Source organism: Hylobates moloch, unplaced genomic scaffold, assembly GCF_009828535.3.
Source record: "Hylobates moloch isolate HMO894 unplaced genomic scaffold, HMol_V3 SCAFFOLD_29, whole genome shotgun sequence".
Taxonomy (NCBI): domain Eukaryota; kingdom Metazoa; phylum Chordata; class Mammalia; order Primates; family Hylobatidae; genus Hylobates; species Hylobates moloch.
The window spans coordinates 732,962-759,918 of record NW_026652304.1 but is presented as its reverse complement, the minus strand read 5'-3'; the positions used below and the strand labels follow the sequence as shown (position 1 = coordinate 759,918).

The following is a 26,957-nucleotide window of genomic DNA, read 5'->3' as shown; positions in this document are numbered from 1 at the left end:
GTACAGACTTTATTTAAATTTCACCAACTTCCCATTAATATTCTTTAAAGAAAGGGCAAAAAATAGTTTCTTCTGCAAAATCTAATATAAGGTTCTTTTTTTATTTAGTTATTGTGCACCTTTGGTCTCTTTTGACCTGGAACTGTCTTTTATGACCGTCACATTTTGAAGAGCACAGATCACTTATTACGAAGAATATTGTTCGTTTTGTTTTTATCTGATGTTTCCTCAGAGTTAGATTTGTTACGTGTTTTGTGCAGAGTAGCACAAAAGTGATGTTGTGTACTTAGCGCCTGATATGAGAATGTACATTATAGTACACAATTGTTCCATCTTGATCCCTTGGTTAAGATGCTTTCTGCCAGGTTTCTCCATTGTAGAGTCACCATTTTCACTTTGTCACTAATAAGTATTTTATGAAGGAGATACTTTGAGGCTATATAAATATTATCTTTCTCATCAATTTGCATCCATTAGTTTTTAGCTTTCATGGATGTTTCTTGCCAGAAACAATTATTATGGTGTTTACCAAATGTTGGTCTTGTATCTCCATTTTTCTTTTAAAATGTATTAGCTGTCATTGTCTTATAAATAATGCCTTCATTTATCCATTTATCATTTTTTATTTCAGTGGGTTATAATTCTTTACTGACATTTTTATCCTCAGAGTTATCCTATATTTGGCCAGTGGGTCGCCTTTCAAACAGACTCCTATCTCCTTTTCAGATGGTCCCATCATTCTTTGAGCACGTTCTTACTTTCTGACACAGAAAGCTTCTCCAGGTTCATCTTGTATTTTTTCATTCCATGCCCAAGAATTAGCCAATTCTTCAGGGAGCCCTGGATCTTTTTAGAGAGGAAAGGTATTTGTAAACGAAGAGCTAAGGGCTATATGAACCCTGTATCAGTCTACTTTGTAAAAACATTTATCTTTGTAAAAAGATTTATTTATACATACACACCAATATCTGTCTATACATTTATCTATCATCTATCTTTATAACTATGAGCTCATCCCCATCCCTCCAATTCTAAAAAAATACCATATGTCATTCTAGCGTCTTTCAGACTTGGAATTTGATTTTATGTTATTTTAATGAGTTAGCCTGCCACTGTTTCATGGATGCTGATAGAAGATACAAGACTTCTGAGTCAGAGACAAAGGACACTTTACTCACAGCACAGCAAGCAACATGATTTGCGTGGGTTCCTCTTGCTCTCAAGTCCCATGGGGATGATGCGCCGGCCGCAGATGGAAACTGGACGCACAGTGGATTTGGGACACGGCTGAAGAACTTATTGTTTTGTAGCAAAATAAGCAAACTTGTTTTTTGTCTTGTAGGGAGTCATGACTTCATCTCTCAAAACTGCTTGCACATCCAATGCTGAGAAATGGCCTGGATAAAAAGTGGCGAGGGTGTTGCACTCCTGGCACACCCAGCAATGATGCACAGGGATGCCCAGAGCCCTTCGTGGATTGCTGCTCCAAACGCTTACCCTTCCCATTTTGTGATAACTCTTTTCTGATAATAACAAACCTGACTTCTACTATGCTTAATTCATTTATGTATCTGCTCAATCCTACAATATGTACTAAGAAGTTTCAGAATTTCTAAACTATACCTCTGAAACACTAACCTACCAACTACTAACTTGTTTGCCATTTTTATTTTTAGCCAGAAATTATATAGTCAAAATACCAGATTCCACAAGTAATTGGGTTAGTTCCTTATTTCTCAGTTGAGTGTATTATATTATTCATTTCTTTCTGTTTGTATTCTATAGTACCCCTCCCCTTTTTATTTATTTTATTTGCTTTTGAAGATTAAAAAAAAACATGTTCTTTCTCTGAAAATTTCAAAAAAAAAAAGAAAAAGAAAAAGATAGCATGTTCTAACAGACACAGGGACCTATTTGAGGGTGAATGGTGGGAGAAGGGAGAGGATCAGGAAAAATCCTTATCAAGCACAATGTTGATTACCTGGGTGATGAAATAATCCATACACCAAAACCCTGTGAGACATAATTTGCCTATATGACAAACCTGCGCATGTACTCTTGAACCTAAAATATAAGTTAGAATTAATTAATTAATTAAATAGCATGTTCTAAAAATCAAATCCATACCGAACATATACTAGGAAAAATGTCACTCCATTGTTACCCTATCCCTATCCCTTCTCCCCATAATTTCTATCTCATTTCAAACCACCCTGGTGAAAGACAAGTTTCTCATTTTTTTTTCTTCTTCTCAAGTTCACCAGCTTTTCACTGTCGATGTTCTGAATCACATAATTTTTGGATAAGAAATTACTTTCTAGACAACCAATCATATTTTCACAAAAGATTATACTCTCTTTAGCTATTCATAACCAAGTGAAAATGAAAGAAATCAACCTCAAACAATTTTGTCCCTCTTAAAAATAAGGAAATCAAATCAAATTAGAACTGTTTTCTAATGCCTGCTGTGTTGGAAAGCTCTTGATAAGGATATACAAATCTTCCTAGGTTATTAGGAATAAATTTGGGAATTAAGCATCTATTCTATCTTGTACAAAATGCATTTGTGAGTAATCAAACAGTTGGTGAAAGAACCTTCTTTCTGAAATAATTCTAAACAAATTCAGAAAGAATTTAAAATACATGTAATATTTTTCCTAACAAAATCATAGATCTAGGTAACATTCATCAATTTTAAAATCCTTAGGTGAAGGCCAATAGGTTTCCTATTGGAAACCTTACAATGGATGGATCAGGTTGATCACACATGAATTCACAGATCAATCTTAATACCAGGTAAAAGGGATTGAAACAAGACATCATGTACCATCTGACACAGAGCAACAGAAAGCACTCGCAACCACCTATGAAATGCTCTTGTCAAAAGGAATTTAGTTAAGCATCTAGATCTGACTTTCAGTTCATAGGACATTCATAGAGTAAATGAGCATGTTTAAAACAATACCATGATGCTGCTATTTAGATTGTGGGAAATTCCAACAAACAAACAGCAAGAAAAAATGAAGGAGAAAAACTGTAATATATCAACAGAGGCTTAAGAAGCATTATTACACAAAGGCAATGTGTAGACTTTGTATCATTATTTGAATAAGCCAACTGAAACAATGCATTTACAATAGAACCAGCAAAATTGGAACATCATTTAGATACAATTTTATGCTCTGGAATTGTTGTCTTTAGGCGTGATAATGATATTCTCATCATATGTTTTTGAAGTCCCTGCCCTTTAAAGATACACTGTTAGGTATTTATAGATAAAATGATATCATATCTAGGAATTCAATTAAACTATGCCAATGGGGTGATTAGGCAGAAATATGAATGAAACTACATTTTTATGTTTGAAGTTTTTCACAATAAAAACATGTTTTTAAAAACCATTTTTAGGCTTTTTTCCTTAGGGACATTAAAAATTTTAAATAGAAATTTGGACATTTGTAAAACTAAGTTTTAAAGACTGTAGCTATTAAATAAAATAGTTGCTTTGCTAAACTTTATCAAGCTAAAAAGGCTCTAATATTTATGAAGACCAGCTTCATTTTACTTGAGTTACCTCCTTATTTTTATGACTTGATGTATCATTTGTTTTTGGATCCTTCAGTCTGAGTATAGCAAGAGAGTGCGGGAAACACGGAGAGCCAGAACTAACTGATATGGGCTGATTTTGAAAATACTATCACTTGTTTGGAGTTGAGATTACCTCAGACCAATTTTCTCAAGCAGCTAGTGTCTACGTTTTCTAGAGTTAAATTTATTTCATATTACAAGTATTTTAACCTGGGCATGGTGGCTCATGCCTCTAATCCCAGCACTTTGGGAGGCCGAGGAAGGCAGATTGCTTGAGCTCAGGAGTTTGAGACCAGCCTGAGCAACATGGTGAAACCACATCTCCATAAAAAACACAAAAATTAGCTGGGCATGGTGGCCTGGGTACCTGTAGTTCAGCTACTTGGAAGGCTGTGGTGGGAGATGACTTGAGCCTGGGAGGCAGAGGTTGCAGTGGGCTGAGATCGTGCCACTGCACTCCAGCCTGAGTGACAGAGAGAGACCCTGGCTTAAAAAAGCCAAAACAAAAACCAAAGTATTCTAAATATCAAGGTATAAAATGTTGATTCATATTGAATTTTAAATAACATTTTATTAAAAAGTCAAATAGTAGTAATCTGGCAAATTGTGTGTGTGTGTGTGTGTGTGTGTGTGTAAATATATATATATAGAGAGAGAGACATAGCTTAATCTATTATTGTGTTTTATTTTGTCTTCAAATGACAAATGATTGTATGTATTTACGGGGTACAGTGTGATGTTTTGATACACATATACAGTTTGTAATGATTAAATCAGGGTGGCTACCATATTTGTCTACTGTATTAGTCTGTTTTCACACTGCTATAAAGATACTACCTGAGACTGGGTAATTTATAAAGGAAAGAGATTTAATTGTCTCACAGTTGCACATGGCTACGGAGGCCTCCGGAAACTTACAATCATGGCGGAAGGCGAAGGGGAAGCAAGCACCTTCTTCACAGGCAGCAGGAAGAGAGAAAAAGCAAGCGAATGAGGAAGTGTCACACTTTTTTTTTTTTTTTTGAGACATAGTTTCACTCTTGTTGCCCAGGCTGGAGTGCAACGGCACCATCTTGGCTCACTGCAACCTCCGCCTCCTGGGTTCAAGTGATTCTCCTGCCTCAGCCTCCCAAGTAGCTGGATTACAGGCACCCGCTACTACACCCGGCAAATTTTTTGTATTTTTAGTAGAGACGGGGTTTCACCATGTTGGCCAGGCTGGTCTCGAACTCCTTGATCTCAGGTGATCCAGCCACCTCAGCGTCCCAAAATGCTGGGATTACAGGCATGAACCACCACGCCCCGCCAGTGCCACACTTTTAAAACCATTAGATCTCGTGAGAACTCCCTCACTATCATGAGAACAGCATGGGGGAATCTGCCCCCATGATCCAATCACCTCCCTCCCTCCACAGGTGGGGATTATAGGTTCCTTCCTTGACACACGGGGATTACAATTCGAGATGAGATTTGGGTGAGGACAAGGAAATATATTAATATATATTAATATAAAGAATATAAAATTATTCAAAGAATAATTTGAAATAAAAGAACTTGGTTATAAAAATGAACATATCTATAAAAGAGACACTGTAATAGATAAAAGTTCTTCATCTCACCTACATTTTACACTTACTCAGTACCATCTCCTCATACCCCTTCCATATGGTACTTCTCCTAATGTAACCATAGTACTAAAATATAGAGGTCTCTAGAATTGTGAATCCTCACAGTAGCAATTCACACCCCTTGGCTTGACAAGGCTATTCTTTTTAGCCCTCCCCAGGAGGTATTCTCTAAACATACTCATTCCTGTAAGGAATGCCTCTTCCCACAGGTCTCTGCTTTGTACTCTAATACTGGGGGACTTCAGTCTACTTAAGGGAGAATGTCAACTCATAATTGAGTGGAAGATATTTCTAGAAGTCTCATAGAAAATGAGTTCTTAGTAAACAGATACCATTGCCAAACATGCATCTCCAGATATCTCTGGAGTAGAGATTTTGATAGAGGCCTTAAAAATTCATTCTTTGGGGAGGTAAGTGATACTCTTGATACCCAATAGATTCTTTTTATAGTTTGGTTTCAACTATGAAAAGTTATTTCAGGATCACAGCAGACTTAATTGAAGATAATAAGGGATGTTTATAATTAGATGAAAGGCCCCTGACTTCATTGGGTGCAACCTTTGTTAAACAGCAGTTTCCTGTGTACAAATAGCTTGGAAATTGGAAATTATTCAGGAAATTGCTCAAAAATGACAGAATGGCTTAACATTTTAATGTCAAGTAGTTTAAACAGTTGTACTGGAGACATACAAAACTCTGAGGTCAATTCTGAATTGCACAATTGAGTTATATACCTCAGCATCTAGAATCTATTCTACTAGAGGAGGTTGAAAGTTTAATCATAAAGATTAGGAAGAGAGATTAAAGAATAATTTGAAATGAAAGAACTTGGTTATAAAAATGAACAGATCTATAAAAGAGACACTGTAATAGATAAAAGTTCTTCAAATCCTATATTTCAGAGGCAAAAATGGCCTATAACTGTTGAGTGAAGACAGGATTATCAAAAATTCTGAAAAGATTAGAGTCAACATTACTGAATTAGGCATGGTAAATCTCAAGTGAGCTCTGGACCATGGACACACAGAATTTTTCCAACTTTAAATGGCAGACACAAACATGACTTTGATCACTCAATTATAAAGCAAATATTTTTTCTAATTTTAGACACGTAACATCTATTTGTTTTAATATAAGTATACTTATTTCAAGGGAAATAACTCATATGTGAATTCTGACATATGTTTACAAACATAAAGAATATAAAAGACAAGCAGAGAAAACCAGAAATCCTAGTTCAAGAACTAAGATGCTCCTGTGCTATAAACTATAAAATCAATGTTTCAGAAAGCTCATTCATACCCTCTTTCTATAAAGAATTAAGCTACTTTTCAGCTCCTATATAAAATAGTGGATGTTCAGTTTTAGAATTACAGCTGGTATTAGGAGACAAATAGTAAGAAATATAAATCTGGCTTTGGCTCAGGGTTTATTCCCAATGTCTTTTACATCTTCATCTTGTGTCTTTTATATTTTCAGCTTATGGGAGGAGAGTATAAAATTCTCAGAAAAAATTACAAAGGTTGGTTAATTACTCCAAAACATATTGGACTATAGTAGCTTTAACAGCATGGATAATCTTGTAAATATTCCTAACATCATTCTTTGCATGACCTAATCAAAGAACTGCTGACATTTTGAGACAAATAATACTGAGACTAGCTTCCAAATTTACTTGTTCTCATATTTTCAGAATTCCCATGGATATATTTTTGTGTCTGGGGGTATTACTGAAATGCTTTCATTATCTGTAACCCAACTGTCTTTTAGGTGGGGTGGGTTCTGCCAAATGAAAATTATTGATGAATTTGATTATGCAAATTTTAGGTGTAGAAATGAGAGAGATGTAAATAGCTACCAAAGGAGAATTGACAAGTCTGAGCAGAAGAAGTGCAGACATCAAAAGGCAAAGGAGGAGGAAGACTTGGTGACACAGTAAAAGTCCACACACTCAAATGAGAATCTTTTTCTAAACCTTCAACAAAGATTATTAATCTCACAAAAGTACATATTGATTTTTTACAGGAAAAAGAGAAGGTAGTGACTAAGTTGTCTGAGTCTGATCTGACATGAACAAAACAAACTAAGGTATGAGGGATCTTCAAAAAGTTCATGGAAAAATGAAATTACACAAAAAATAAGAAATATCAACTTTATTTTTCAATCTAAGCTCCATCACGTTCCAGACACTTTTGTAAGCAATGACACCGACATTTCGTCCATCCCTAAAGTACTGAGGATCCTGGGAATTTAACCATGTCATTGCAGCCTTTTTTACACTATTAACTGAAGAAAAATGGATGCCCTTTAAAGATTTTTTAAATTAGGGGGGAAAAATGTCGCAGCCAACTCACGACTATAAGGTGGATGCCTATTTAACATCAAAACTCTCAAAATTGCCGTTGTTTGATGAGAGCACTGAGCAGGAGCATTGTTGCAGAGGACTCTCTCATGAAGTTTCCCAGGCATTTTTCTGCTAAAGTTTTGACTTTCTCAAAACACTCGCATAATGAGCAAGATATTATTGTTCTTTGGCCCTCCAGAATATTCACAAGCAAAATGCCCTGAGTATCCCAAAACACCATTGCCATGACCTTTGCTCTTGACCAGTCCACTTTTGCTTTGATTGGGCCCTTTCCCCAACTCAGTAGCCATTGCTTTGATTGTGCTTTGTATTTAGGATCATATTGGTAAGGCCATGTTTCATCTCCTGTTACAATTCGAAGAAATGCTTCAGGATCTTGATCCACTTGTTTCAAAATTCCAGTGAAAGCTCTGCTCTTGTCTGCAGCTCATCTGGGCACAATGGTTTTGATACTCACTGACTGAAAAGTTTGCTCACTTTTAAGTTTTCAGCCAGAATTGTATAAGCTGAACCAACTGAGATGTCTAGGGTGTTGGCTATTGTTTCTATTGTTAACAATTGGTCCTCTTCAATTACGGTACAAATTTTTTTTTCCTTGCAAATTGCTGTGGGTGGTCTGCTGCTGCAGGCTTCATCTTCAACATCGACTATTCCCTTCTTAAAACAAGCAATCTATTTGTAAACTGCTGGTTTCTTTGGGGCTTTGTCCCCATAAACTTTTCAAAAAGCATCAGTGATTTCACTATTCTTCCACCCAAGCTTTACCATCAATAGATGTTTGTTCTTAATTTTAGCAGAACTCATATTGCTCTGATAGAGACTCTTTGTAAACTAATGTCTTACTCTTCTTAGTATCTCAAACTATATCCTGTTCAGATATGTTATAACAACTTAGTATGAGTTTATTTTGGTGCAAAAAAGTTTTGAAATCCATGCACAGTTTTTTTCTTAATAAACATTTTCATTAATCTTTGAAGACTCACATATATGAGTTAAGGAGCCTGGCACAGAAGAGTGGGAGAACACCAAGATATTAGCAGATGTGATAGAAGGGCGCTGAACTTCCAAGGGAGATCTGAAGATATCTAAGTCTCAGAGAGTAAAGAGGGCTCCAGCTGTCTTCTGAGTTACAAAACATTTGGAGATATGTATGTAACTTTATGCTTTAAAAAAATTAAAATCACTTCTAGTTTATTTGTAGGACATATGGAAGAAAAGCAGAGCTGAAAATTTATAACTAATTTTTTCACCTTGTTCTGATAACTTCTAGAATCACTATGAGGAGGCATAGTTCTCACTATTTTTCTTCCTTAGAACTATAGACTTAAAGGAATATTTTACCTGTAATGATAATATATGCCTAATAAGTGCGATCTTTTTTCTGAAAATGAAATTGGTATAGATCACATAGAACCTGCAAATATAAAGAAAGTAAATAGATAACTATGGAAATGTCAACTCTTAGTTTAGTTTAGTTTGGTTTTGATTTTACATCAAAGAATTGGCTAAAGGAACATGTTTACATGTAATACCAAAGTCAGTTTAAGAGGGCAGAGTAAACTAAATGTTTAGCAAACAAAAGAACTTCTGAGGGTAGAAAAATAAAAAGAAGAATATTATAAGAATGCCTTTCTTCTATATATATAGGAAAGATTTTTCTCATCCAGTTTTTTAAAGCAGAGGGAAGAATACATCTGGAGAGCAGATCAGCTCTAAGAGTACTTAGCCCTTCTTGCAGAAACCTTCACCCTCTCAGCTCTTATGGCTCTGAAGACCAATCCTTCCATTCTTGCCTCAGGAACCTAAGGGTTTTGGGGTTTAGCAGATTTTTTTATGTCAGTCTCAAAAGGGAGGAATCTGATTTTCAAAGTTATCACATATTATTTTAAATACCAAATTATAATAAACAATGTATGAGGCATGTGCTGGGTGAGGAGTCAGAGCCTCAGCAACGTGAAGTGATCAGCTTACAAGTAGTAAGAATTTACCGACAATAGTATAGGTTTGAAATCCTTTTATTTGATAGGATTGAAGTCTATTATTAGATAGAAAGAAGGCTGCAGAAGAGTGCAGTGGGAAGCCTCAGTAAGAGAGGACTGACTGAGCACGCCATGGTGGATTTTCCTTTATAGGTATTTATGGACCTTAAAGCAGGAGCTTAAGGATAATTTGAACCATATTGGCCATGCAGGTCATGATAAATGATTACATTTATAGACATTTTTGTGCCTTAATATTAGCAAGGGTTGCAGAATGAGTTTCAATGTGAATGCATTCCAGAGATGTATAGACATTCTAGTTACTTATAAATTTTAGGAAAGAAGCCTAGTAGCAGATGCTGGCTTTGGATAACAGGGAAGTCTAATTACTTCTAAATTCCTCAGATAAGGAATTTTGCCTCTGGACGGTCTGCTTGATGGCCACCAAGTGATCTTGGCTCTCCTCAGTATGTAAAGAAACTAGAAACTGTGGTTCATACACAGGAAAAAAACGTGGCCATTAGAAACTGTCTCTAAGGAAGTCCAGACAATGATTTCCTAGGTGAAGTCTTTGAATCAGCTATTGCAAATATGTTCAAAGAAGTAAAGTAAACCATGGCTTAATAACTAAAGGAAAGCATAAGAGTGATATCTCACCAAATAGAGAACACCAGTACAAAGTCAGAAACTATAAAAAAGAGCCAAATAAAAATTTTGAAGTCCAAAAGTAAAATAACTCAAATGAAAATTTCACCAGGTAGTCTCAACAGCCTATTTGAACTGGCAGAATAAACCATTGGTAAATTCAAATATAGGTCAGTTCAAATTATCTAGTCTTAGAAACAGAAATAAAAACTAAAGAAAGGGAAATGAATATAGCCTCAGAGACCTGTAGGACATCATCAAGTATATCAATATACAAATAATGGAAGTCCCAGAGGGAGAGGAAAGAAAGAACAAATAACATATTTGAAGAAATAATGGCCAAAACCTTCCCAAGATTTATGAAAAGATTCATTTACATGTGTAAAAAGCTTCATAAATACCACATAGGATAAACTCACAGAGATCTGTACATCATAATCTAAATGAGACCGTGAAAGTGTGAGAGAGAGGCAATCCATCAGGTACAAGGGATCCATAAGATCAGCAGCTGATTTCCCAGCAGAAAACATGGAGGCCAGAAGGCAGTGAGATTACGTATTCAAAGCGCAGGAAGGGAGAAAGGTAGGCTGTCATTATCTTATATTTCTCTGAGTCCCAGAACTGCCATCATCTTGGTGAGGATTCTTTGCCTCATCCTTGATTCTTCAATTCAGAAATCATTTTGATCTTCCCCCCCCCATCCATTTGCCTTAACTCTGATAGGGTAAAACTGGAAAAAAAAATAAGGCAATGACTTCAAACAATTGGAATTAATGAGAAGCTCAAGTAATATGCACACATGTCAGAATAGTAGAACTAACTAAAAACAGAGAAAGTAAAAAGATGAGTGATGATGTTGCTGAAATATGAAAAGAGACAAGGTTCTGAGTCAGATGAATTTTTACATTTTGATTCTTCATTTCTGTTTTTCTATCAAGGAGAAGTCCTATTACTCTCTCTTGAATTTTAAGAGATTAATAAAGATTCTAATGGATCCTGAAGTTCAGGATCAGCAGAAAGTTTAGAAGGGGATTTTCCAGGTGGAAAGAAAGTATACAGAACAGAAAGAGATGGAACAGTCAAAAGACAAGTGTTGGCAAAGATGTGGAGAAACTGGAACCCTTGCACACTGTTGGGAATGCAAAATAGTGCAGTTGCTATAAAAAACACAATATGGATATTCCTCAAAAAATTAAAAATAGAATGATTATATAATCCAGCAATCCCATTTCTGCGTATTTATCTAAAAGACTGAAATTTAGATCTTTAAGAGATGTTAGCACTCATGTTTATTGCGGGTCTATTCACAATAGCCAAGAAGTGGAAACAACCTATTATGCCCATCAACAGATGACTGGATAAAAAAATTGTGGGATAATATACACAATGGAATACTACTCAACCTTTAAAAAAAAAGGAAATTCTTCAATATGCACAACGCGGATGAATCCTGAGAACATGATGCTAAGTTAAATAAGCCAGTCACAGAAAGACAAATGCTGCTTGATTCCACTTGTATGAGGTATCTAAAATAGTGAAATTCATAGTATCAGAGTGCAATGATGGTTACTGGGAGCTGGGGATGGGGGAGAGGAAACGGTGAGTTAAAATTTCAGTCAAGCCAAATAAATAAACTCTAGAGATCTGCTGAACAACATTGTACCTGTATTCAACAATTATGTATTATGCACTTAAAATTTTAAGAAGCTGTAGTTTCTTACCACACTAAAAAAAAAGAGAGAGAGAGATGAGACAATGAAGAGGAACTTTGCCTGCTTTAGTATTAAGCTAAAAGTCAATTCTACTCCAAAGACTCTTTAATCTATGTCACTAGGATGCATATCTCTGTACTAAATCCTTTTAGGGGAATTAAAGCAAATAGTGGCTCTTTCACATGGCTGTTATCAAGTATCTTTTATTATAAAGATAGAAATTTGAGTACCTAATTTGGGAACTTAAAATTTTCATAAAACTTTTCAATAATTTTTTACTAAATACATAGTTATGATTCTGTCCTCACCAAAAATAAGAATGCCCCTCAGGGCACTCAACGCAAGTATAAAAGATATCTATAAGTAAATAACTACCAAAAGATTACATTATAATTTTTTTTTGAGATGGATTCCCATTCTGTTGCCCAGGCTGGAATGCAATGGTGTGACCTTGGCTCACTACAGCCTTGACCTCCCGACTCAAGAGAGCCTCCTGCATCAGCCTCCAAGTTGCTGGGACCATAGATGCATGCCACCACACCTGGGCTAATTTTTGTATTTTTTGATAGAAAAGGGGTCTCACTATGCTGTCCAGGCTGGTCTTAAGCTCCTGACTTCAAGCAGTCCTCCTGCCTCAGCCTCCCTAAATGCTGGGATTACACAAATGAGCCACTGCACCCTACTACAGTATAATTTTAATAAAGGATTAAACCTCATATAAACTTTATCATTTAGAGGATATTTACCTAAAATCAGTGCTTAAATATACTAAGAAAATGTAGCCTGAATACCATGATGGGGCAAAGAGAGTGAGTAAGTGATTGATTTTTCTTGAATTAGGACAATTCAAGTTTTTAAAAAATGTTACTCAGCACCTGAGGCATTCAAAAAGATGCATAAATAACAATAAAATATATACCCATGATTCCCTCAACTTAAAAAATAAAGCCTTTGGCCGGGCGTGGTGGCTCACGCCTGTAATCCCAGCACTTTGGGAGGCCAAGATGGGCGGATCACGAGGTCAGGAGATCGAGACCATCCTGGCTAACACGGTGAAACCCCGTCTCTGCTAAAAATACAAGAAAAACTAGCCGGGCGTGGTGGCGGGCGCCTGTAGTCCCAGCTACTCGGGAGGCTGAGGCAGGAGAATGGCATGAACCTGGGAGGCGGAGGTTGCAGTGAGCAGAGATCTCGCCACTGCACTCCAGCTTGAGGGAGGGAGCAAGACACTGCCTCAAAAAAAAAAATTAATAAAGCCTTTTATTAACACTCCTGCTATGAAGCCTGCTATGCACCTATTCCTGTTATGAATCATTCTGTCACCAAAGGCAACCACTGTCCTGAATTCATTGTTTTTCATTCCTATATCTTTAATATTTAAGTTGTTTTCATGTTTTTAAGTGGTATATAAATATTTTATACCACACATATTTTTGGCAACTATTATTTTACTTTATGTAGGAGATATCCATGCATGTAGGAGCATGTAGCTCTAGTTCACATGTTCCCTGCTACATAGTTCAGTTGTATGTATGTGTTCATTTATTCAGTCACCAATTATTCATTGAGTATCTATAATGCATTGTTTAGGTGCTAGGGATATATCACCCAGCTTTTCTAAATTTTACTTTCTTGTTACAGTCTATATGCCAGTGACCCCACAAAATCCTAATCCCCAAGATGATGGTGTTCGACAGTAAGACTTTTGAGAGTTTCCTACTTAGGGTATTTCATGTATCAGCAGGTTGGTGAGGAGTCATTTTATAGGTGTAGAGGGTCTTACTTAGTACTCTGAAATCAAAAGAATTAGTGGACAGTTTATTTATTTGTTCACTTCTTTATTCACAACTGTAATCCCAAGCCATCTCTAAGTATGTTCATTCTGGAGTCCAGACATTCTGAGAACCAAATGGAAGAAAAGGAGCCAAGGTGACTAAGAAGGATCAGCAAGAAAGGAATGAGGAAAAGCAGGAGTGCCCAGAACCTCAAAAACTGAGAGAGAGTGAGCTTCAAAGAACAGAAGTGCATCTGGGTAGATATCCTAAAGACTTGAAATCAGTACGTGGAAGAGGTATCTGCACTGCCATGTTCATTGCAGCATTATTCACAATAACCCAGATGTTGAATCAACCTAAGTGTCTATCCATAGATGAATGAATGAAGGAAATATGGTCTGTATACATAATGAAATACTATTCAGCCATAAAAAAGAGTGAAATCCTGTCAGTTGCATCATGGAACTGAAGGACACAATGGAATACTATTTAGCCTGAAAACAGAATTCACACTCCAAGCCCCAGCACTACGCAATATACCTTTGTAACAAGCCTGTACATGTACCCCTGATTCTAAAATAAAACCTGAATAAAAAGAAGAAAATCCTGTCATTTTTGACAACATGACTGAATGGCTGAACCTGGAGGACATCTTGATAAGTGAAATAAGCGAATCACAGAAAGACAAAAGCCATGTTTTCACTTATATGTGGAGTTTGAAACAAACTCATAGTAGCAACAAGTAGAATGGTGGTTGCAGAGGCTGGGAGTGGAAGGCATGGGGAGGTGATCCAAGGCTAGAAAGTTGTGGTTAGACAGGAGGAATAGATGATAGGTATTTAAGGAGATGGATATGTTAATTAGCTTGATTCAATCATCCCATGCTATATACATATATCTTAACATCACTGTGTGACATATAATTATACATGGTTAAAATGTGTCAAAAAATAAAATATAATAGGTCTGAAGCAAATCAAAAAAATTAAAAAGATGATATGGTCTATTTTATAGCTGTGCCATACTATCTTTAGCTAGTTCTCTATTGCCCCAATTTTACTATTTTAAATCAATCTGTGTATGAACAACAACAAAAGAAAAAAGTGGAGAGTGGGGTCAATGGTGCTCAGAATCAAATAAAATGATGACAGTGTTCACTGAATTGAGCAATGTGGAAGTCATTCTTGACCTTAGAAAAAGCTTATACAGACATTTTTGGGCAGAAGGCAATTTGCAATGGATTAAGGTGAGTATGGGATATATTACAGAGGGCACTTTTACTGTGGGCTACTGTTCCCAGTGATTTAACTAACAGAACAGGTTTATAATGGTAGGCAGATGTCACACCAAGTGTCAGGTTCTAGCCCAAGCTGAGGTCTGAGGGGAGTGAGTGGGTGAGTGGTGGGTAGCTGGAAAAACACTTGAGAAATCCTAGGCAACCATGACATGGCTTTATTCTCTTTCTGGGTGCAAGCTGTATGTACAGCATCAGCAGGGTAGTTATACCTTCTACAGAAAACAGTGGCTCCAAACCAGGCATGAGCTCACGTGAGTGTTCACCTAATGCGCCTCACATGGCATGGTTACATAATGTGCAGGGCTGTGCACCTGCGCTCCAAACCCTCTGAGTCATGCTGCATGGGAAGGCCACCTCAGCCTACTCTTGACTAAAGCACAGCCATTTCCCTTACAGCAGAGTGCTTCCTGCCACCCAAACACAGACCCAGGCCAGGTTTGGTGACCTTCTCATGTCTGCATACAGGAAAAAAAAAAAAAAAGCCATTTGTTTCTTGGTTTTATATATTTAAAAGGTTTTCAACACAAAACTTGCTTTTACTTGAATTTCGAATTTCTTCATTGTAAATATTTTAGGCAGTGAAGAGTTATTTTCTATACCCTTTTGTTATAAAGGATTTTGTAATTGAAGAACAAATTTTTCAACATGTGGCTTGATTAAAATATGGTAATTTTTCCCTTTGACTCATTCTCAAATATTAATTGATTTTAAAATGTTCCTCAAGAAAGAGAAGACTATTGTTTTAAGTGTATGCTATGTCATTGAGAATCAAGCAACAGGAGCACAACACAATGTGAGAATACATAGCATTTTATAAGATGAATTCCAAAGCAGCATAAAATAAAATTATCAGCGAGTAATGAAATAGAGAGAAATATGGATCTGTAGTTGGTGTTCAGAGTCTCAGAAATCTAATCATCACAATTGAAGTGAAAGAAATACATCTTAATGAGTCCTTCAACGTCCCAAGATTTCAGTATATAAATATTTAAAAGCAGATGACTTAAGCAACTCTACAACAGTTTTGTTCCAGCCCAAAGTATTGAAAGAATCTAACTTGTTCTTTTTCTGCCTAAAGTATTGAAAGATTATAGCATAAGTCTATGATACAATCTAATTTCCTGTACAACCTTTGTAATAGTTCATTAGCCTGTGGAGGAACTAAAATTTCTTCTAGAATATAAACATGTAGGGCCTGTAATCTCGGCACTTTGGGAGGCCAAGGCAGGCAGATCACTCGAGGTCAGGAGTTCAAGACAAGCCTGGCCAACATGGTGAAACCTTGTCTCTACAAAAAATACAAAAATTAGCCGGGTGTGGTGGCACCTGCCTTTGATTCCAGCCACTTGGGAGACTGAGGCAGGAGAATTGCTTGAGCCCGGGAGTCAGAAGTTGCAGTGAGCTGATTGTGCCACTGCACCCTAACCTGGATGACAGAGCAAAACTATGTCTCAAAAAAAAAATATATATATATATATACACACACACACTTAAAGAACATAAGTGGTTTCCTTAATATTTCTAGCACGTGCAAATTTTAGAAAGTTACATAGTAAACATATTATCATGAAACTTTATAGCTTTATTTTCTATGTAGAACACCTCTCTTAAAGATTGTGTGATGTTTAAAAAATATTTCTATAGTCAGAATATCTTATTTTATTCATAATACATGACAAAGTTATTAGTCAAATACGTTTTGAAAATCATCCTAATTTCTTTTACTGCAGCTGTTAGATCTCTTGGTGGAAACACATGGTTATGTTTTAACAGGCAGCTCCCACTGACATACTAACAATGAGGTTTAATGGGCAGTGTGATGTGGGAAGAAGGTGCTGCTTTGATTCTGATTAGGAAAGAAGTCAGGTGAGAGGATGAGAAACACCAGCTGATAAAACAAAGAACTTGAGCAGGATCAGGAACTTCGCCAAGGAATTAGCCTTTGCAAAGAGAGATGTCTACTTCTCTGAGAAGAAGAAAGTGAAGATGGGTTCACATCCACTCCTTTTGAGAAGCAAGGGAGACAGTTGAGGTAATTTACAGTAAATAATCTCAAACTTCATAAAATTTCAATAGGTCACTGGCAAAGAACAGAGGGATAGTGGTGGAGTAGAGGGGTGTGAACAAAAGGAAGGTTTAGAAAAGCTACTGTAGGTGGTACTGTAGATACAGACATGCTACTGTAAAACAAAATCCAGCAATAGTAAAGGTACAGCTGAGCTTGCAAAGAATGGCTCAAATCATTCACTCTACTGTTGTGACTTGAACCATCAGCACTTATAAATACATCTAAAGCATAAACAGAGACTCTAATGCTAGGTTAGGGACTAATTCGATGCTTACAATAGAGTGGACAAAGACATGAGCTTTCAGTGGTGTTCAACACATGTGAACAGCCACTGCAGGGACTTGGTGCACGTGTGTTTCATGGGTGAAGAACGAATGAATAAATGAATGTACATTTCCTTCCCTCTCAGTGTTCATTATCCAGGTGTCTACTATAGCCTATCATTTGAATTTTTGTTGAGAATAGCTATGTAGAAAGATGTGCCAACATTTTGCAAAATTTGTGACCATCTGAGGAGAAATAGTCACTATTTCTTAATGAGAGAATTCTGGAAACAGGTATGGTGATTGTAATTTTTGAAAATTACTAAAAGATTTATTGTGCTTAGAACTTCTCTCTTTCTGGACTCAATTTTCTCATCTAAGTACGAGAGGTAAGAATATTGATCATTGGTACTATTGCCCAGCACTAAACCATTTTACATACAAGATTTAATTTAATTTTTATAATAGTCCTAAAACATAGGCACTATATTCACCTCCATTGTTTAGATGAGAAAACTGAGGAATAAAGTAGCTCAATTTCACATCAAGAAAATGAAGGAGCTGGGTTTTGAACCTAGAATGCAAAGAGAGATGGGCCTGTAGGCCTAGGAAGTGTGCTAAATATATTTATAGTTATATACTTTAATTAATTTGGAATTTTGAATTTTAAGATTATTGGAGGACAAAACTATAGATGGTCATCAGGAAGAACATATAAGAAAGTTTTCAATATCTGTCAAATTCAGAAAAGAGTAACTTTTCAAGAGGAAAAAAGAAAAAAAAACTTAAAAATTTTTTTTTCTTTTTTGAGATAGAGTCTCATTCTGTTGCCCAGGCTAGAGTACAGTGGCATGATCTCAGCTCACTGCAACCTCTCCCTCCTGGACTTAAGTGATTCTCCGGCCTCAGCCTCGTCTGTAACTGGGACTACTGGTGCACACCACCATGCCCGGCTAATTTTTGTAATTTTTAGTAGATACAGGATTTCACCACGTTGGCCAGGCTGGTCTCCAACTCCTGACCTCAAATGATCCACCCATCTCGGCTTCCCAAAGTGCTGGGATTACAGGCATGAGCCACGGCCCACTGTGCTCTGCCCTAAATAAATAAAATTTGAGGCAACTTAAGTCATAATTTTTTACAAGGAATCTTCCCTTGTACTTCAGATTTGGAATGTACAAATCCCAGGCATATGAGACAGTGTGGCAAGGTATGCTCAAATAAATGGTATAAACTTCACAAAAAGTTACACAATTTTCCCCTAGGCAGTAATTTGAGTATTATGATAATATACAAAAATTACCTTTTTAATTGGAATATAAAACTGTATACTTTTTAAACTAAAACCTGGGACTTAATGTTCACTTTTCCATGATCTTAGGCTGTGTAGCTATCCTTCTTAGTATTCATTTTCTCCTACCTTTAAAATTGTACTAGGAAAGTTTTTGAAAACCATTGTTCAAGGGCAGTAAGAAGATGTGGCATAATTTATCTGGCAATTAAAGATAACATAATGTTATCTTTAGGAAGAAAACTTTAAGACACTCAAATAATTCTAAAATATATGGAGGTTGTGTTTTCTTGATCTCTGCTCCTGAGTGGTTAGAATGTTCCATGAATTGGAAGGACTTCGGTTTGCACTGCAGGGACAGGAGTGCCGAATCCAGATCTTTGTAATAATTAATTTGCATCACTGCTCGGTACTGAGAATACAAGTGCAGAAAGAGAAGCTGAGACATAATTGCTGACAAATACGCTGTGTGTATTGAAAACCAGAAAATTTGCAGCTGCCTCACAGACGCCCTCATTGTGCAGATTTACAATGAACCACAAAAGAGACATGAGGTAAATGTAGGGTGTGTGCTGCAAGCCATTTTGATGAAATATCTGGGGGACAATTTAATATGAAATATCAGTTGGTAAAAGAGACCAGCTGCCCATTAAGAAGGATGACTCAAGCTAAAAATTCTAGCTCCTATTTTATAATGAAAGATTGCCGATATATAAACCTTCATTTGGGATATAAAATAGTGCTGGGTTTGAATGTGTAATGGATATGCATGCAATCTTCCAAAAATCTGAAGGAACAGTTTTTTTTCTGAATCTAGTCAAAAGTCAAAACTTCTTTGGAAATCCGGCATGCAGGAACTTAGAAACTATCTTAGATGACTTTCCTTTATTCCTAAATCTTTCTGTGTGCGTGCATGGGGTCTCAGTGTACTCTCAGCTATAGAAGTCTGAATTATTTTTATGTAGACAACCAACCAATCCTTCTGTTCCAGCCTCCCATGAATCTCACTATTCAAGATAATAGATGTATCTAGCTGCTGAGCTTTCTGAGGTTTTGCAGTGCAAATCAACTTACTTCTAACACTCACTTCCAGCTTAGCTTTGAGCTTCCTTTAGCCTGCGAAGTTGATTACCACGTGTTTCCATTCTTTCCAGTTTCCAGAATTTTGTTGCTGTCATCTTCTCTTCTGTTCTCTTTGTTCTTGTGGATTAAAGCCCTTATAAATATATGTCCCTTCAATCCACCAACGTTAGCTAGACGTTCTGCTAGCTCTTACCAGAAAACATTTGAACAAATAAATCTGTTTTAAATGTTGAAACTCTGAGCATCTTGACAACAACAAAGGGAGGAATTTGAGGACTAAGGATCTTCCTGGAGTTCTTTACTGTATCTATGTGGAAATAAAAGCATGTTTTTAAATGAACTTTAGATTCCTATTGAATGCAAGATTTATAAATGACCTCTACTTTCATGTTAAGACTTTTCAACTCCTGGCCAGGCATGGTGACTCACACCTGTAATCCCAGCACTTCGGGAGGCCGAGGCAGGCAGATCGCTTGAGATCAGGAGTTCAAGACCAGCCTGGCCATCATGGTGAAACCCCATCTCTACTAAACGCACAAAAATTAGCCAAGCGTGGTGGCACACGCCTTTAATCCCAGCTACTGGGGAGGCTAGGCAGGAGGATCCCTTGAACCTGGGAGGCAGAGATTGCAGTGAGTTGAGATCGCACCACTGCACTCCAGCCTGGGTGACAGAGTGAGACTCCATCTCAAAAAAGAAAAAAAATTCAACTCCTTTGAAAATGTTTTATCTCTGAATCCTACCTCTGTGAAACTTTCCTACTGACTTCTTTCTAGTTCGTACACTTGCTGCTGGATATTAGAGTGCTTATCGTTTTAAGCAACAGTCTCTTAAAAGGAAACATGTCTTTCCCCAGCTCCTTTCTATATCTTTGTTTAGTAGCATTTGTTTTATCAGTCTTAAGTCAAACTATTAATCCTTATTGGCCATCACCTTGCTCAGTCCTTAGTGCCCATCACCTTGCCAGGATGCTAACTTTCCACTGGGACTTGGCTCGATTCTAAAGGGGATATTAACAACCTTCACCCATCCTAGCAGAACTAGAACTCACAGTCCTTGAAAATATCCATGATAGAAGTGAAGAATCCCTACAGCTATTGCCATTTTAAACTGAGTGTGTTCCAAATGGCCCTGGTAGCTGAGAAGTAGAGATTCTTTGATTCAGTTTCCTAAAATAGCTCACTTCTCTCGCATCTCTGTGTTGCTCTTGCTGTCCAGGCTGCCCGCAATGCTCTATCACTCAGGCGTCATTTTCCGGTCCAGCCTTCTGTTTGTGCAGAAGCGTAAGTTCTCTTCCCTCCCTTCTTCCCTTCTCCCTTCCTCCCTTCCCCCTTCCTCCCTTTCTTCCTCCCTTCCTCTCTATTTTTTCTATCATATTAAGATCATATTGTACACACAATTTGTACCTTACTTTTCTGTCAAAGCATTTTCCAACACCATTGGCTCTTCTGTGAGAATATTGTTTTAGTGGCTGATACTTCACCATTTAAACTTTCCTTGATTCATAAATTTCACTCACTCCTTTCCCTCCTGCCTTAAATCCATGTACATCTTCTCCATGGCGCTTCCTCCTGACTCTCTCTGAGAGTGATGCTGCTTCCCTCTTTCTTTTCAAGTATAAACATGCACCCTTGATTCCATAGCCTCTATTGTTTGTACCTAATGCTCTTTTTCTTTCTGCCTTTTGATCTTTCAATTTCTGAAATCTGACTCTTTGCCTAATCATCTCAGGTCTTCCCATCAACAAGTAACCAACCCCAAAACCTTGTTTGACTTTGCTATGCTCTCGAAGCATTGTTCTAAGTGTTTTTCTTAACACGTACACTAATTTATCTCATTGTCTGGTCACCCCAACCACTGTTTAACTTCTTTAGTTAAATTTCTGTTGTCTCCATTCAACTTAAACTGCACTCAAGGCTATGAGAAACCTCCTAGTAGGCCCAGGAGCCTAAACTTACCTAATGGCCTTTAATCAGTCTTTCTTTTCCTCAACATTCTTCAAAATACCATGGCATTTGCCCTTTCATCTCCCAGTCTCTCTAACCCCTCCCTCACTGTCTTTATTTATGTCTTTTCTACCAGCTCCCATTTTAACTTCTATTCCATTCTGTTTATGCTTAGTTTGTTAATGGTGTGCTTGTTTGTTTGTGGCAACCAAGTAAACTAGCATAAAAATTTTGGAACTTGAATTCTAGTCTTCCCAAATGGGTTTACTAATACCTTCTATCTGTCACCAGTAATGGTTAGTATGAGAAGCAAGTAACTGTATGTGTTCATTGTGCATATCTAGAGTTAAATATTTTTAAATTTCATTAAACTGAACTATGCAATGTTCTAATGTCTGTGTGTGTGTGTGTGTGTGTGTGTGTGTGTGTACACAGAGAGAAAGCGAGTGCCTTAAGGCTAGCGCACATAGCTAAAAAATGAAAATTGCTGAGAATCAAAAGGATTATTCAACACAAAATTTTAAATGTATGGGGAAAGAAAGGATTTAATAAGAATCACCAAAAGAAAAAACTTTTGGTAAATAGATTCCAAGCTAAATTTGTTTTTGCTAATATGCAGATAAAATAACTAGTGGGCCTCTTCTTAATTTATAGATGTGTGAAAATTAACCTAAAGAAAAAGTAAGAGAGAAAATTGATTTAAGGTATAATAAGTGGCTTGGAGTCAAGCAAAATTGATAAGATAAACCAGATCTCTTTTAAGCTTGCTTCTGCAGGTAAAATAAGCGTTAATTCAAAACCTCATTGAATCTGTATAGTGAGTATGTAGAGTATATAGCAACTAGATCATAGGAAAAGTCAGTCTCACTGTCCCCTGAGGCTGAGTTGGTTGTTCTCACATTACACAGTTGTGTTTGAAGCAAAGGTTAACATCACTGTTATATTAAAGTCTCTCTGCATCCTACAAAGGGACCCTTCAGCCCTGTTTGTCATGAGAACAATGTGGTCTTCTCTTTCTCTCTCCTCAGTTAGGTTATGCATGTTTTATTATATCTCCTTAGTTTACCAAATCCAGGGATATAGATCTTTAAAAATAGATCACGTCTCCATAGTAAGACTTTCCCTGTGAAGGTCTCTGGAAATAATAACATTGTGATGTTAATGTCCTACAGTACCAGCCCATCCTACAATACTTGTAAATGTAACATCTGCCTGCACATGAAATTTTGTGGTTATAAACTAAAGTCTGTAGCTGAGAGGCTTTTGTCCAGATGCCCCTGACTTGTAAGTGAAAGTATGAGTATTTACGTTGAAGACTGTCTTAGGAAAGAGGATCTTAAAAAGGCTGTCACAAGTTTAGAATCTGGGCCTCAAGGAAGGTCAGTCCTCCTTGCTCTCAGGGTGTCTGGTCTCTGCTTTCTTTGGCCTTTTAACAAACTTGTTTGAAAAACAGATTTACAAAAATCTGATAGTTCTTTGCCATTCTGATTTCTTAAAAAGTGGCCAGGTGCAGTGGCTCACACCTGTAATCCCAGCACTTTGGGATGCTGATGTGAGCAGATCAACTGAGGTCAGGAGTTCGAGAAAAGCCTGGCCAACATGGTAAAACCCGACTCTACTGAAAATATGAAAATTACCCTGGCATCTTGGCATGTGCCTACAATCTCTGCTAGTTGGGAGGCTGAGGCAGGAGAATCGCTTGAACCTGGGAGGCAGAGGTTGGAATGAGTCGAGATCACACCACTGCATTCTAGCCTGGGCGATGGAGTGAGACTCTGCCCAAAAAAAAAAAAAAAAAAAAAAGAGTGCCTGAAAAGATCCACCTATATCTTTAGATGTTCAAGACTGTAATCTACCTCAGGAAGAATATATAGTACAACCTACACAGAAATTAACTTTATTGAAAGAATATTTAAAAAACCAATCATGCTTCAGGAGTTGAAATATCATTACATTTATCTTAAATATTTATTTACTTCAAAGCAAGTTTAAAGACAACCACCAGAATCTGCTCAGTTCTGGTCTTTTACATGTTTACTATCCAACACCTGAGGCACATGAAGGCTCAACCCTCCTCCTACTCCTGTTCCCAAGGCCAAGAACAGGTGAGGGTGAGGGAGAGGAGTGAGGATGGGGGTGGGCAGACTTCAGGAACTGCATGTCAGAATGGGTGACATCCCAGCACAGTGACTGCTAGTTCCCACCTGACCTCGGGTTCCATAGACAATCCCATGGTTTGGTATCCCTATACTTAAGCGTGTGTCTCGGGCTCCTGTCTAGTATACTAAAGGGGACCTCACACATTTATTAATTCATTTATTGACTCATTCAGTCAACATTGACAGTGCTTAATATGTGTCAGATACTAGGCTGTTTGTTGTAATAGAAAGATGAACAGATGTCTACTCGCAGCAATGGAAGGGGAAAAAAAAGACCCAAACATCTTGGATGAGCTTACCTTTTTTGACAATCTCCTGCCATCAGACCTACTGTGCCTTGGCTAGGTGATTCCTTTCCCAAATCTTTCACTCTTTCTCTTACAAAACAGACCCTTCCTGCATCCTAAATAGTCTTTTGTCTTTTTTCTTTGAGAAAGAGTCTTGCTCTGTCACCCAGGCTGGAGTGCAGTGGCATGATCTCAGGTCACTGCAATCTCTGCCTCCCAGGTTCAAGCGATTCTCCTGCCTCAGCCTCCCAAGTAGCTGGGATGACAGGAGCACACCACCACACTTGGCTAATTTTTTGCATTTTTAGTAGAGATAGGGTTTTGCCATGTTGGCCAGGCTGGTCTCGAACTTCTGGCCTCAAGCAATCCCCCCGCCTCGGTCTCCCAAAGTGCTGGGATTATAGGCATGAGCCACCATACCTGGCCAATAATGTGATTATTTTATATGATTTTTTATAATGCTTTTTCACTTACTATAAGAAGAATATTTTCTCTCATCACTAAATAGTCTTTTAAGTCTAGGTTTAATAGAATCATAAAGTCCCCCATGACAGGCATCCCATTATTAACTAGTTCCATTTTCTAATTAATTTTTCTTAAATTTTTTATTACAAATTACTCTGTGGTGGACATCCTATAAATATATGTCTGCATAAATGTAGCACTGTCAAACTATTGGTTGCCTGTCCAATATCCACTATCCCCTTCTTCCTTAATGAAAGAACCCTGAGCAGCACCCTGAACATTGAAAATATCGCAGCCCCGATCCCACGCTCTGTAGCAGCTTGGCGTGGTCATTTGCCCCAGTGCTGGCTAATGATATATAAGCAGAAGTGTACTAGCTATTAGGTTGGTGCAAAAGTAATTGTGGTTTTCACCATTACTTTTAAAAACCGCAATTACTTTTTCACCAAGCTGATAGAACTTCCGGATTAAAATAATCTAAATCAGGGTGTCACATGCCTTTTGTTCCGCAACATCCTTCTTTCTGTCTAGAACGTGGACCTGATTCCCAGAGGTGCATTGGCCAGCGTGCCTGAGGAAGGAAGCCACACCATGAGGAGAGTGAGGCCCGATCCTTGATGATGTCTGTCCTTGAACTAGCCATCCACAGAGTGCTCCCATACATCCCTTTATATGAGCAATGTAAACCTGTTTCAATGTAATTCTTCTCAAATCCTCCACATGGCTATGTTTCACTATTTTCTTTGAGTGGTGGCTAAACAGAATATAATTTTTATAGAGTTTATTATTTTAAAATATGTTCAATTAAAACTCAATTATAAGACAAAGAATCCAAATAAAATATTTGAACCTAAAGATTCGAGTACACATTTCACTAAGGAGAAGAAAAGGGACAAAGAGAAGAAGAAAAAGAAATGTAAATGGCTAATAAACACATAAGAAAATGTTCGACATTATTAATTGTTAGGAAAATGCAAAATAAAATCACAGTAACATGCCCAGAAATTACTAATACATTTTCATTTATTACAATGGTTATAATTAAAAGAGACAGACAATATCATGCGCTGGCGAAGATTGGAGAACTGGAATTCTATTGCATAGCCATTAGGAATTAAAATGGCATAGCCACTTTGGAAAACAGTTTGGCAGCTTCTCACAAAATTAAACATAAATTACCATCTGACCCAGCAATTCTACTTCTAGGAATCTATCTAAGAGAAATAAAACCATACATTCACAGGAAAACACGAACAGTAACTTTCATAGCAACATTATTTATAATAGCCAAAATGTGAAATTATCCAAATGGTTCCTGAATAAATGACCAATGCATGAATCACAGACAGACAGTGAAGTCTATATAGCAATAAAAATAAAAGATGCACTACTACTGCGACAACATGGATGAAACTCAAAAACAGTGTGCTAAGTTGAAGAAGCATCCAGACGCAACAGTCCGCATCGTGTATAATTCCCTTTACATGAAATATGTGGAAAAGCAAATTTACAGAACCAGAAAACAGATTCATGGTTGCTGAGGACTGGTGGTAGAGGCTAGGAATAACTGCAGAAGAGTACTAGTGGACATTTGCAGTGATGGAAATGTTTAAAAATGGGTGTGGTGATGGTTGTACAACTGTAAATTTACTAAAATCATTGAACTATACACTTACAAAGGGTGAATTCTGTTTTATGTAAACTAGACCTCAATAAATCTGTTTTTAAAAATATATCCAAATATTTTCACTACAAGTTTACTATTGTGGTTAAAATTTTTGTTGTTGCCAAAACATTAAAGCCTAATGGTAGAGACAAATTATGCTTGAAACAGTTTGAAAGTTTTCCTTAAGCATGAGATACTCTTTGTGCAGAAGAAAAATCTCATGCTGCAAATGTGAATGACTAGGAATAGAATGAAGAAAAGAACTCCTGAGATATATATGGACCAAAATGTAAAAAAACGAAAAACAAAAAGACTGCAGTTTAGGTCACTTCACTTTGGAAAGCCGAAATGATATTTTGAAACCTTCCCAAATGAACAGATGGCCTAAACCCTTGGTCCAAAAATGGAACCATTTATTTAATTCTTACTATGCATCAGGCACTGTGTTAAATAAACAGTTTTCAACATTTGTTCCTTACTAACTCACAATTCCATGAGGTATTAAACATCTCCACTTTACAAATGAGAAAATGGAGACTCAAGGAGGCTTAGCCTCCTCCCCAATAGCAGGAGATGGCAAAGCAGAGCCTCTGATCAAACCCCAGCACAATTCCAATGCTGAAGCCTACACTGTTAACCTCTACAATGGACTACTTTCAAATCACCATGCCTCATCTCAGGGCTTCAGTGCCTAGAAAAATAAAAGGCACTTAGTAGGTAATCAGCAAACATTTGTCAAA

The 26,957-nt window shown here is 37.1% G+C and overlaps 1 long non-coding RNA gene across 2 annotated transcripts in view; it reads right to left on the bottom strand.

Annotated features, from left to right (window-relative positions):
- The window catches only part of LOC131382482 (uncharacterized), a 45,032-nt gene continuing 18,075 nt past the window's right edge, over positions 1 to 26,957 (bottom strand). The window contains exons 2-4 of one of the 2 annotated variants that reach the window (XR_009212002.1): positions 1,982 to 2,064; positions 1,179 to 1,397; positions 1 to 846 (exon numbers count right to left, since the gene is read on the bottom strand). This is a non-coding gene — a long non-coding RNA (uncharacterized LOC131382482). Of the gene's footprint in view, positions 1,398 to 1,981; positions 2,065 to 26,957 lie in introns of both variants that reach the window. The other variant, XR_009212001.1, reaches the window with a different exon arrangement.